The sequence below is a fragment of the Nelumbo lutea genome, chromosome 1, assembly GCF_056320005.1.
Source record: "Nelumbo lutea isolate HS-2025 chromosome 1, American lotus-T2T, whole genome shotgun sequence".
Lineage (NCBI taxonomy): Eukaryota > Viridiplantae > Streptophyta > Magnoliopsida > Proteales > Nelumbonaceae > Nelumbo > Nelumbo lutea.
In genome coordinates this window covers 109,612,782-109,622,063 of record NC_142684.1, presented here as the reverse complement: position 1 = coordinate 109,622,063, position 9,282 = coordinate 109,612,782, and positions in this window count along the sequence as shown.

Here is a 9,282-nt window from a genome sequence, read left to right as displayed (position 1 = left end):
CTTTAGTACCCCCATTAGACATGATCCCTAGACTTAAGGAACTATAACTTAATTATTTCAACGACCTTAGATGAATAAACTAGACAATTAAGATCAACAAATTCTTTCTCAAATTTAAACTTTTTACACGATTCCTCATCTTAATTTATGTCCACATTCCAAATTTCAACTCAAAATTCCTTTGTTTAACATTCCAATCAATAAAGATTTTAATTTGATACTTATGATTAAGTTACACAAGAAATCGTAAACCAAAGCAACCAAACCCCTCTTATTAACTTCAAAATCCTCAAAATAACCCAATAATCTAAGTTCAACCTTAATTTCCTTTCAAAATAAAGAAAGATTTTGTTTTAGCAAATCTCATTGATTAAAGCATATTAACTTGTAGATCTCTATCATTTAAACCTTATTTAACCAATGGACCTCACAAATGTGTTTAGAGACCCAAAAAAATCCCACTACGTCAAGTTTTACTACCTAATTCATTTATTTGACCATTAAAAGCTATATTTCATTTCAAATATTCTCATCAGTTGATGAGCCACAAGCTAAAACTTTGGCTTAAAAAAATCTTTCAATCATGTTTTTAATCAAAGATTCATCTCTTCTATTAGATTCAAGACATTCAAAAATTCCAACCCACCAAATTTCACCCTAAGATTCTCTCATTTAATCTACTATTAAGTTAAAATTCCATTTCAGCAAATCTCGTTAATGAAATCCTATTAACCATAAATCTTCATCATCTGAGAAAGAAAGTTTGAAGTAAAAAAATTAACAATTATTTAAGTATTGTAAGAAAATTATATAATGACTTTGAAATATTTATTAAAAACACAAAAAATAATTATAATAAATTTAATAAAATTCATATAATTAATAATTATATATTTTTACAAAATTCATCATGGAATTTATGTACTAATAATATAAACTATGATTTTCTAGATTATTCAATTTAAATGTTATTCAAACAATATAAACTTAACATTAAAAAAAGAAAACGTTATTTAAATATTTAAATAACAAAATATTAAAAGTAGCTAAATAATTATATAACAAAATATTTGATATTATGTAATAACTTTAAAATAAAAAAAAATTCAAATAACTAAAAAAATAATATTTTATATATTATTTAAATAACTAAATATTTAAATAAATAAATATATAACATAACTAGATTTTAAATAGTTAAAATAACGAAATTATGTAATAAATTTTAAAAATTTCTTAAAAGTAGAAAAGTAATTATAACATAATATTCAAATATATAATAATTTAATATTTTACAAAACAAATAACCAAATTATGTAATGATAGTATAAATTATAATTTTATGGATTATTACATTCAATAAATTATTAATATTTTTAAATTTAAATATTGATATTATTAAAATAACTAAATAATATTGTAAATAACTAATTTCACTTATATCAGTTAATAATTCTAGAAAATAACATTCAAGAAAATAAATATTTATTAATAATAATTTTTAAATATTAATCTATATTTATCTATACTAAAATTAATATTTACTGTATTTCCAGTGATTATTTATTGTTTTTGTGATAAGAATATTTTTAAAAATTATGTATAGATTTATTTTTGTTTTTTTATTTAATAGAAAGTTTTCAATAATTATTGAAGATTAAGTATATTTTTGTTTTCAATAAGTATATTCTATTTTTGTTATAATTTATTGATTAATATTTATAAGAGATTAAACTATTATTTTAGATTAAACTATTTATTGACTACTTTAATATAATTTTTAGTATTTATTGTATTTTTGTAATTTTTGTAATTATTGTGTTTTCATTATCAATATATTTTTAATAATTGTGTATTTTTGCTATAAACTTTTAATAACTATTGGAGATTAAACTATTGTTATTTATTAGGGCTTAGACTATTAACTTACTTGAAATTAGGAGTGTTCATGGGTTGGTTCGACTCAGTTGTAGGTTGTTTGGCCAACCACATCAACCCGGTTAGGTTGGGGAGTTGGTCACTCGAAACTGACTAACCATAGGTGAAAGCCGGCCAGCTTGGGTTGTATCGATTTGGGTCAATTTTTGGTTGGTCAATTCAAGGGATTTAAACTTAAAAAGAATTAAATTTAAATTTAAACAATTATAGTGACATTATTAAAAAATAATTTATGATATAAAGTATTTTAGACCAAGAAATATGAAAAATTTCCCATTTATTTATGATCAGTTTGTTCGATTTTGATCGATTTACAAATGGCCAAAGCGAAACTAATCCAATTTGGTCGGGTTGGAAAATTGTTGAGCCAAAGCCGATGGAAAATACTAGAAAACTGACCAACTCGGGTTGAATTGGTTAGGTTGGTCGGTTTCATCAGTTTGATGAACAACCCTAGCTAAAATTAATTATTGTTATTTTTGTATTGTCCAAAAATTATTAAAAATAGTATATAAAATATAATAATTATTAAGTATTTAAAAGTTATAAATATAAAACAACTGTATACTCTATGTGTTTCTGTTGTTTAGCTTTTGCTTAACAAATCCTGTGCATCACAAGGGTCCCCAAGTATCTATCTATCTATCTATTACCTATCTATCTATCTATCTATCTATCTATCTATCTATATATATATATATATATATATATTTTTTTTTTTCTCATTTTTAATTTTTTAATCCATGCCATTTTTGAAACTACCAATTAGAAACTCAACTTTCCCCAAAGAGAAATTGTCAAAAACTCACCATGAGTTTTCAATATTTCTCTTAAACTCACCATAACTTTTCAAAATGTCTAAAACTCACATGTCACTAACTTGACGTTAAAGACACTAACGGCTGTTAATATATTACCATTTTAACATTCATAGAAAAATATAAAATATATACATATATTTTAATATTTAGACATGAAAAAAGGAAAAAGTTCAAAAAATATTTTCAAATATAAATACACAGAAATTACAAAAATATAAAAAAATTATAAAAATTGCACACAAAATAAAAAATATATTTTCAAATTATAGAAAAACACAGAAATTGCTAATAAATAACAAAAAATACAGGAAATATTATAAATGGTAGAAAATAGAAAAATGTAAAACAAACAGAAATTATAAAAAACATTAAAAATTATAACAAAACACTAAAAATGTAAAAAAAAGGAAATTGAAAAATGAAAAAGACCATTTTCCTCTAACTCACCATTCAAGGGTGATTTGGTCATAAAAATTGTTATTTATGCTGACGTGGACACTTCTGTTGAGAAACATTAATGGTGCACTAACGGAATGTGAGTTTTGGAAAATAAAAACTTATTGACATGGTGAGTTTTAGACATTTTGAAAATTTGTGGTGAGTTTAGAGAAATGCTGAAAACTCATGGTGAGTTTTAGACAATTTCCCTTCCCCAAAAGAATCTTCCTAAAACCTCTCTCTCTCTCTCTCCCACATTCAAATAATCTAAATAATCTAATATCCTAAAATTTCTCCTAAACAACCTCCCCCACCATCTCCAACTTTCTCCAAAATTATCTCTAATTCTTATAAAGATTTAAAAATTATTTAAATATTCTAACAAAATTATATAATAACTTTAAAATATTTATTAAAAAGACAAAAAGTAATTATAATCGATTTAATAGTATTCATATTATTAACAATTATATATATTTTACAAATTCAACACGAAATTATGTACAAACAATCTAAATTAAGATTTTCTGGATTATTCAATCTAAATGTTATTCAAATAATAAAAATATAACATTAAAAATGAAATATTATTTAAACCTTTTAGTAACTAAATATCTTAAATAAAAATATTCAAATTAATATTTTAAATCAATTAATAATATATTTTAAATAGTTACTGAATAACTTTCAATTATAATAAATCGATTAAGATTTCAAATATTTAGTTAAATAACTAAATATTTTAAATAACAAAATATTTAACATAACTAGATTTTAAATAGTTAAAATAACAAAATTATGTATTAATAGTAATATAATTTTATGGATTATTAAATTCAACAAGTAATTAATATTTTAAAATTTAAATAATGATATTATTCCAGTAAATAAATAGTATTATAAATAACTAATTTCATTTATACCAATTAATAATTCTAGAAAATAACTTTAAAAAAGTTATTGTTTATTAATAATAATTTTAAAAACTTAATCTTTATCTATTATATATTTATCTATACTAAAATTAATATTTATTATTTTTTTATAAATATATTTTCAATATTTCTATTTTATTATTCAATAGAAAATTTTCAATAATTATTGGAGTTTAAACTGTTGTTCTTTATTTTCTTAAATTTAATTTATTTTGTATTTTTTGCTATAAATTTGTAATAATTATTGGAGATTAAACTATTGTTCATGGGTTGGTTTGATTCAATTGTAGGTTGTTTGGCCAATCAAATCGACTTGGTCAGGTTGGGGGTTGGTCACTTAGGTTATATTGATTTGGATCAACTTTTTGTTTGGTCGATCGATTCAAAAAATTTAAACTTGAAAAATTAAATTTAAAAATATTACAATGGCATTATGAAAAACATAAATTTAAAAATTAAATTTATGATATAAGCTATTTTAGCCTATGAAATATTGAAAATTTCCCACTTCCCATATTAAAAAAGTATATTTAAAATATAAACTATATATATATATTTGGTCGGGTCGTTCAATTTTATTTAGTTTACAAATGGCCAAAGAAAAATTGGTCCAACCCAATCGACTTGGAAAATTGTTGAACCAAAACCGACTGGAAATACTAAAAATCGAGTTGGTCAGTTTCATTAGTTTGATTTGGAATGGCAATGGGGCAGGGTGGGGACGAGGACCCTCTCTCCATCCCCATCCCCATCCCTGCAAAAATTCTCATCCACATCCCTGTCCCCATCATTGCTAATGGGGATAAAGTTACCCCCATCTCCATCCTGGCAAGGATCCTCACTCCCTATGATTCTTTATAATGTCAATCATTATATTTTTGTTTTTTATTTTATTTAAAAAATAAAAATAAAATAATTAAAATTTACAATCCTATTAAAAAACATTCAAACATATTCAACCATATTTTTAAAAATATTTACATATAGACATATGTGTACATATATACATATATACTAATGGGGATTGGGGTCCATGCAGGGCAAAGAGTGCTCTCCCCGTCTCTGCCAATAGGGATGAAAATTTCCCCATTTCCATCCCCGTAGGGGAAAAATCATCCCCATTCCCGCCCCATTCGGGGCAAATCCCCACGGGATCCGGGAAATGGGGAAAATTGCCATCCCTAAGTTTGATAAACAACCCTATCTAAAATTAATTATTGTTTTTTTTTGTATTGTAAAAAAATTAAAAGTAGTATATAAAATATAAATCGTTATTAGTTACAATATAAAATAATTGTATACTCTTACATGTTTCTATTGTTTATCTTTAATCCTCGCGAGTATATATATAATATAAAATATGGGATAGCTCCCCATGATTTCTAAAATATTTTTTGACCAAAATACTATTCTTTTTGAATTTACTCCATAAAATTTTGTCACTCTACATATTTGTATTTCATTTTATTCCCTTATACCAAATATATAGAGTGCAAAGCCTTGCATTTTGTATCATTTTGTATGTGTTTGCAATCTAGATATTTATATTTATACTCTTTCCAAAATGAGCTTAAGTCCTTAATTTAAAGTGTTATAGCTTTTTTATTAAAAAAGAAATTCATGCAGTTAGAATAGGATCAACTGACAAAATTGATTTGTTTGTTCATTTTCCAATGTTCAGCGGTGCAACACCACAGGAGTGTTTTAGGGCTACAAACGTATTGAATAGGATGGATGTAGGTTAGGTAATTAATTTAAATTTTGTTCATTTATATTCAAATTCCATTCAGATCTTGCCCATAGAATTTATTCGAAATGATAAAAAAGTTATATATTATTAATGAGAACTAAAATGAATTTGCTATTGTATTTCATTAATATTTAATAAAATGATTTGAATAACTTGTTTATTTAAAATAATCTCTCTAGTTACTTGATTTTGTTGCCATCAGATTTTTATTTCAAAAACAGATATATGAATTTGACTGTGTAATCAATCACGAGTGAATATGCCAGTGATCTATACACAGGGGCCCACATCTCACATGGGTGATATGCAAAAGGAACACCTATGTGTTTACTCGTGATTGATCATACAACCAAGTTTGCACATTTGTGTTGGCACCAAATTTAAACTCAACGATCTTTGTTAAATAGGTTTTTATAAGAATATTAAAATTGTCATCATCATCACCACTTATATTTCATCTGATTTCCTTTCATTAGATTATTAACTCACATATTTTCTCATTAAATCCCATACTTAGGGCATTTTTGTTTTTCATTAATGGATATACCATGTAATTTTAATAGCATAAAAGACTATGTTTTTAAATCCAACCAAAAAATGAAACATTCTTCCAGTCGTCCAATCATCTTGGTCATAGAATATGAATATATATATATGAAGCATCTCTGTATGTATTTGGCATCGGTGCTGCATATACAGAAAAACGGTGTTCCATATATGTGTGTTGGAAGCATTGTTTTCTGAGAAAACAATGTTTTTTTTGGAAATGTTGCCACTAGGTAGGACGTTTCCTGGGGCAACAGCAGCACCTTCTGTTTGGTACTCATTCTCCTTATTTGTTTTCAGCACTGGTACCCATTATAGGAAATTTATGTCACTGTCACATCATGTCCTCATTGACAATAATGAGTTCCAAATTGAGAAAATGTCGAATTCGATGTTTCCCCAGATCACACATTCTCGATTTCCAAAGCGTGGTTTGGAACACCATTTTTACAGAAAAATAGTTCCAAATTTGTTATCATTTTCTGGAGCATTGATTTTTCCAATGTAGTGCTGATGTATCACTGTTTTCTGGAGCAATGGAATCAATGCTAAACATCATGTTCAAAATTCACAACTAATAATTCCAAATTACCTAACAAGATCGAACAATGATGCTGTTGGTGAGTATAAAAATATGCCGAAAGAGGAATCCAATAAATCCCATAGTAAGGAGCACAGATGAAAAAATATAGAGTGTGTATTTTATATTATTTTATATCTATTTGTACAATACATATTTGTATTTGTACTCTTCTGGAACCGAGCGATAGTGAAATCAACCTTCATGAATTCTTTGCGAGTTAGCTTTATGACACCACTTGACAAGCCTAAGCTGTTGCTTGTGAACTCCCTCACTGGATTGATGGCAGAATTTATGGCATTCCAAGAGATCACCTATTGGAAGCAATCCCAAGAGATCACCCAACTGCTAATATAATAACAATAACAACAACAACAACAACAATAATAATAATAATAATAATAATAATAATAATAATAATAATAAATAAGAAGAAGAAGAAGAAGAAGAAGAAGAAGAAGAAGAATAAATGGCAGTTTGGTAATTTTACTACACTTTGAACTTTAGGGGTATTGTCAAGTTAATACCTGAACTTCCAAAAGTGTGATTGCAGTATCTAAACTTTCAAAAATTATCAAATGGATCCCTGCCATTAATCGACCATTAATTATCTATTGAAAATGTCAAAGCTATCCTTCTAAAGAAGATACTGTTCATTATCTTCCTTCAGACTGAACTATCTTGTTTTAAAGTTCGGGGACAATGTGTTCATTGTCAATCTGAAGTCTCTAGCCCGAGCAACATGCAAGTGGTTTTGCTTTCATGTTGTCAGGGGGCCAACTTCACGTCCACAAGAATTTTAAGTTCAAATAGAAATTAAAAATTAGCATGCACACTTCAGGGCAGCAGCAGCACAGTTTGATCTAAACGGGCTCCACAAGTTCTAGATTTAGAAGAGGATCCACAGAAATAAAGATGTTTTTTCTTTTTTTTTTCAGTTTTCCTCTATGATTCTCTGCTTCTCTCGAACACTTCAAGGGTTGAGAATGCTCCACCCAAACTTCCACCTTGGTCTAAGAGCTCTTCGGGGTTGGAGACCACAAATGGAGGTGGATCAGTTTTCAGAGAGGTGGGTCTGAGAGCTCTCAGTCTCTTTTCCATTACTTAAAACAGAGAGATGTTTCTTTTCCTCACAACCCATATAACCATCGATCTCCTTTTTCTCCTCACTTCCAAGCTTTGTCGATCGCCATCACTTCAAGAAACCGATCATCACTTCCTTCAAGCCAGTGAGGACAAAGGTGGGTATCCAAACCAGGGGACAACAACCTCGTTGTATGTTGCTTTCTTCCTTTTCTTCTCATGCAAACATGGCTTCCTTCCTCTTCTCCCATTGCTTCATCTCTGTAATATTAAAATAAAACTCTTGTTTCTTTATTAAATCTAATCCTCTCAAAAATCTCAACTCCATGGTTTCTTTGTTTATTCCTGAATTCCCGCTTCCCAACAAGATTCTTGTGATTAGATCCACAAAAATCTTCCTCTTCCCCACTTAATTTTCATTAATCAAGCTTTCACCCCAAGAATCAATGCCCAGATTTTCACTTTCTTTCCTCCCCAGAAACCAGCCTGCTTTCTCAACTTTGGCCCAAGACCAAAAATGGAAAATATGAACATTTATTAAAATTTGTTATGGAATTCAGAAAACAACAATGGCACCCATGAAATTATTTCCTCAAAACAATTAGACCAAGATAGAATCCTAATCTAGCTCTTTACAGCAATGGTACAGTTTGCATAAGTGGAAAAATGTAGTGCAGGTTGTGGTACAAAGGAGGTGTAGGAGAGTAGTAAATGCTGCATGGTCATTGGTACCGATAGCTTGGAACTGGGTAAAATGGAACAACCGTTGCCTTCGTCTTCTCCGGTTCTAACTCCCTTCTAAGATATTTTAATTGAGTCTAGAATCTCAAATACCTCAACCGGTTCAGTCTCAAGGTAGAAGACAATGAATAATGTCTTCTTTTGGGGATGGTTTTGACATTTCAACAGATAACTGATGGTCGTAAGGACCAATTTGACACTTTTTGAAAGTTTGGGTATTAACTTGACATTACCCCCAAAGTTCAGAGTACTAAAGTGGAATTTTCCCTATCTGTTAATAGTTCTGGACTAATGTGGCAGTTTTTGGGAGTTCAAGTACAGTAGAAACATGTTTTAAAGTTCGGTACTAAAGTGAGACTACCTCCAAAGTCTAAGGTACTAATATGCAATTTACCCTAAATATAAAAAACCAAAAAGAAAGAACCAATTAACCAATTGATTTGGTTTCAT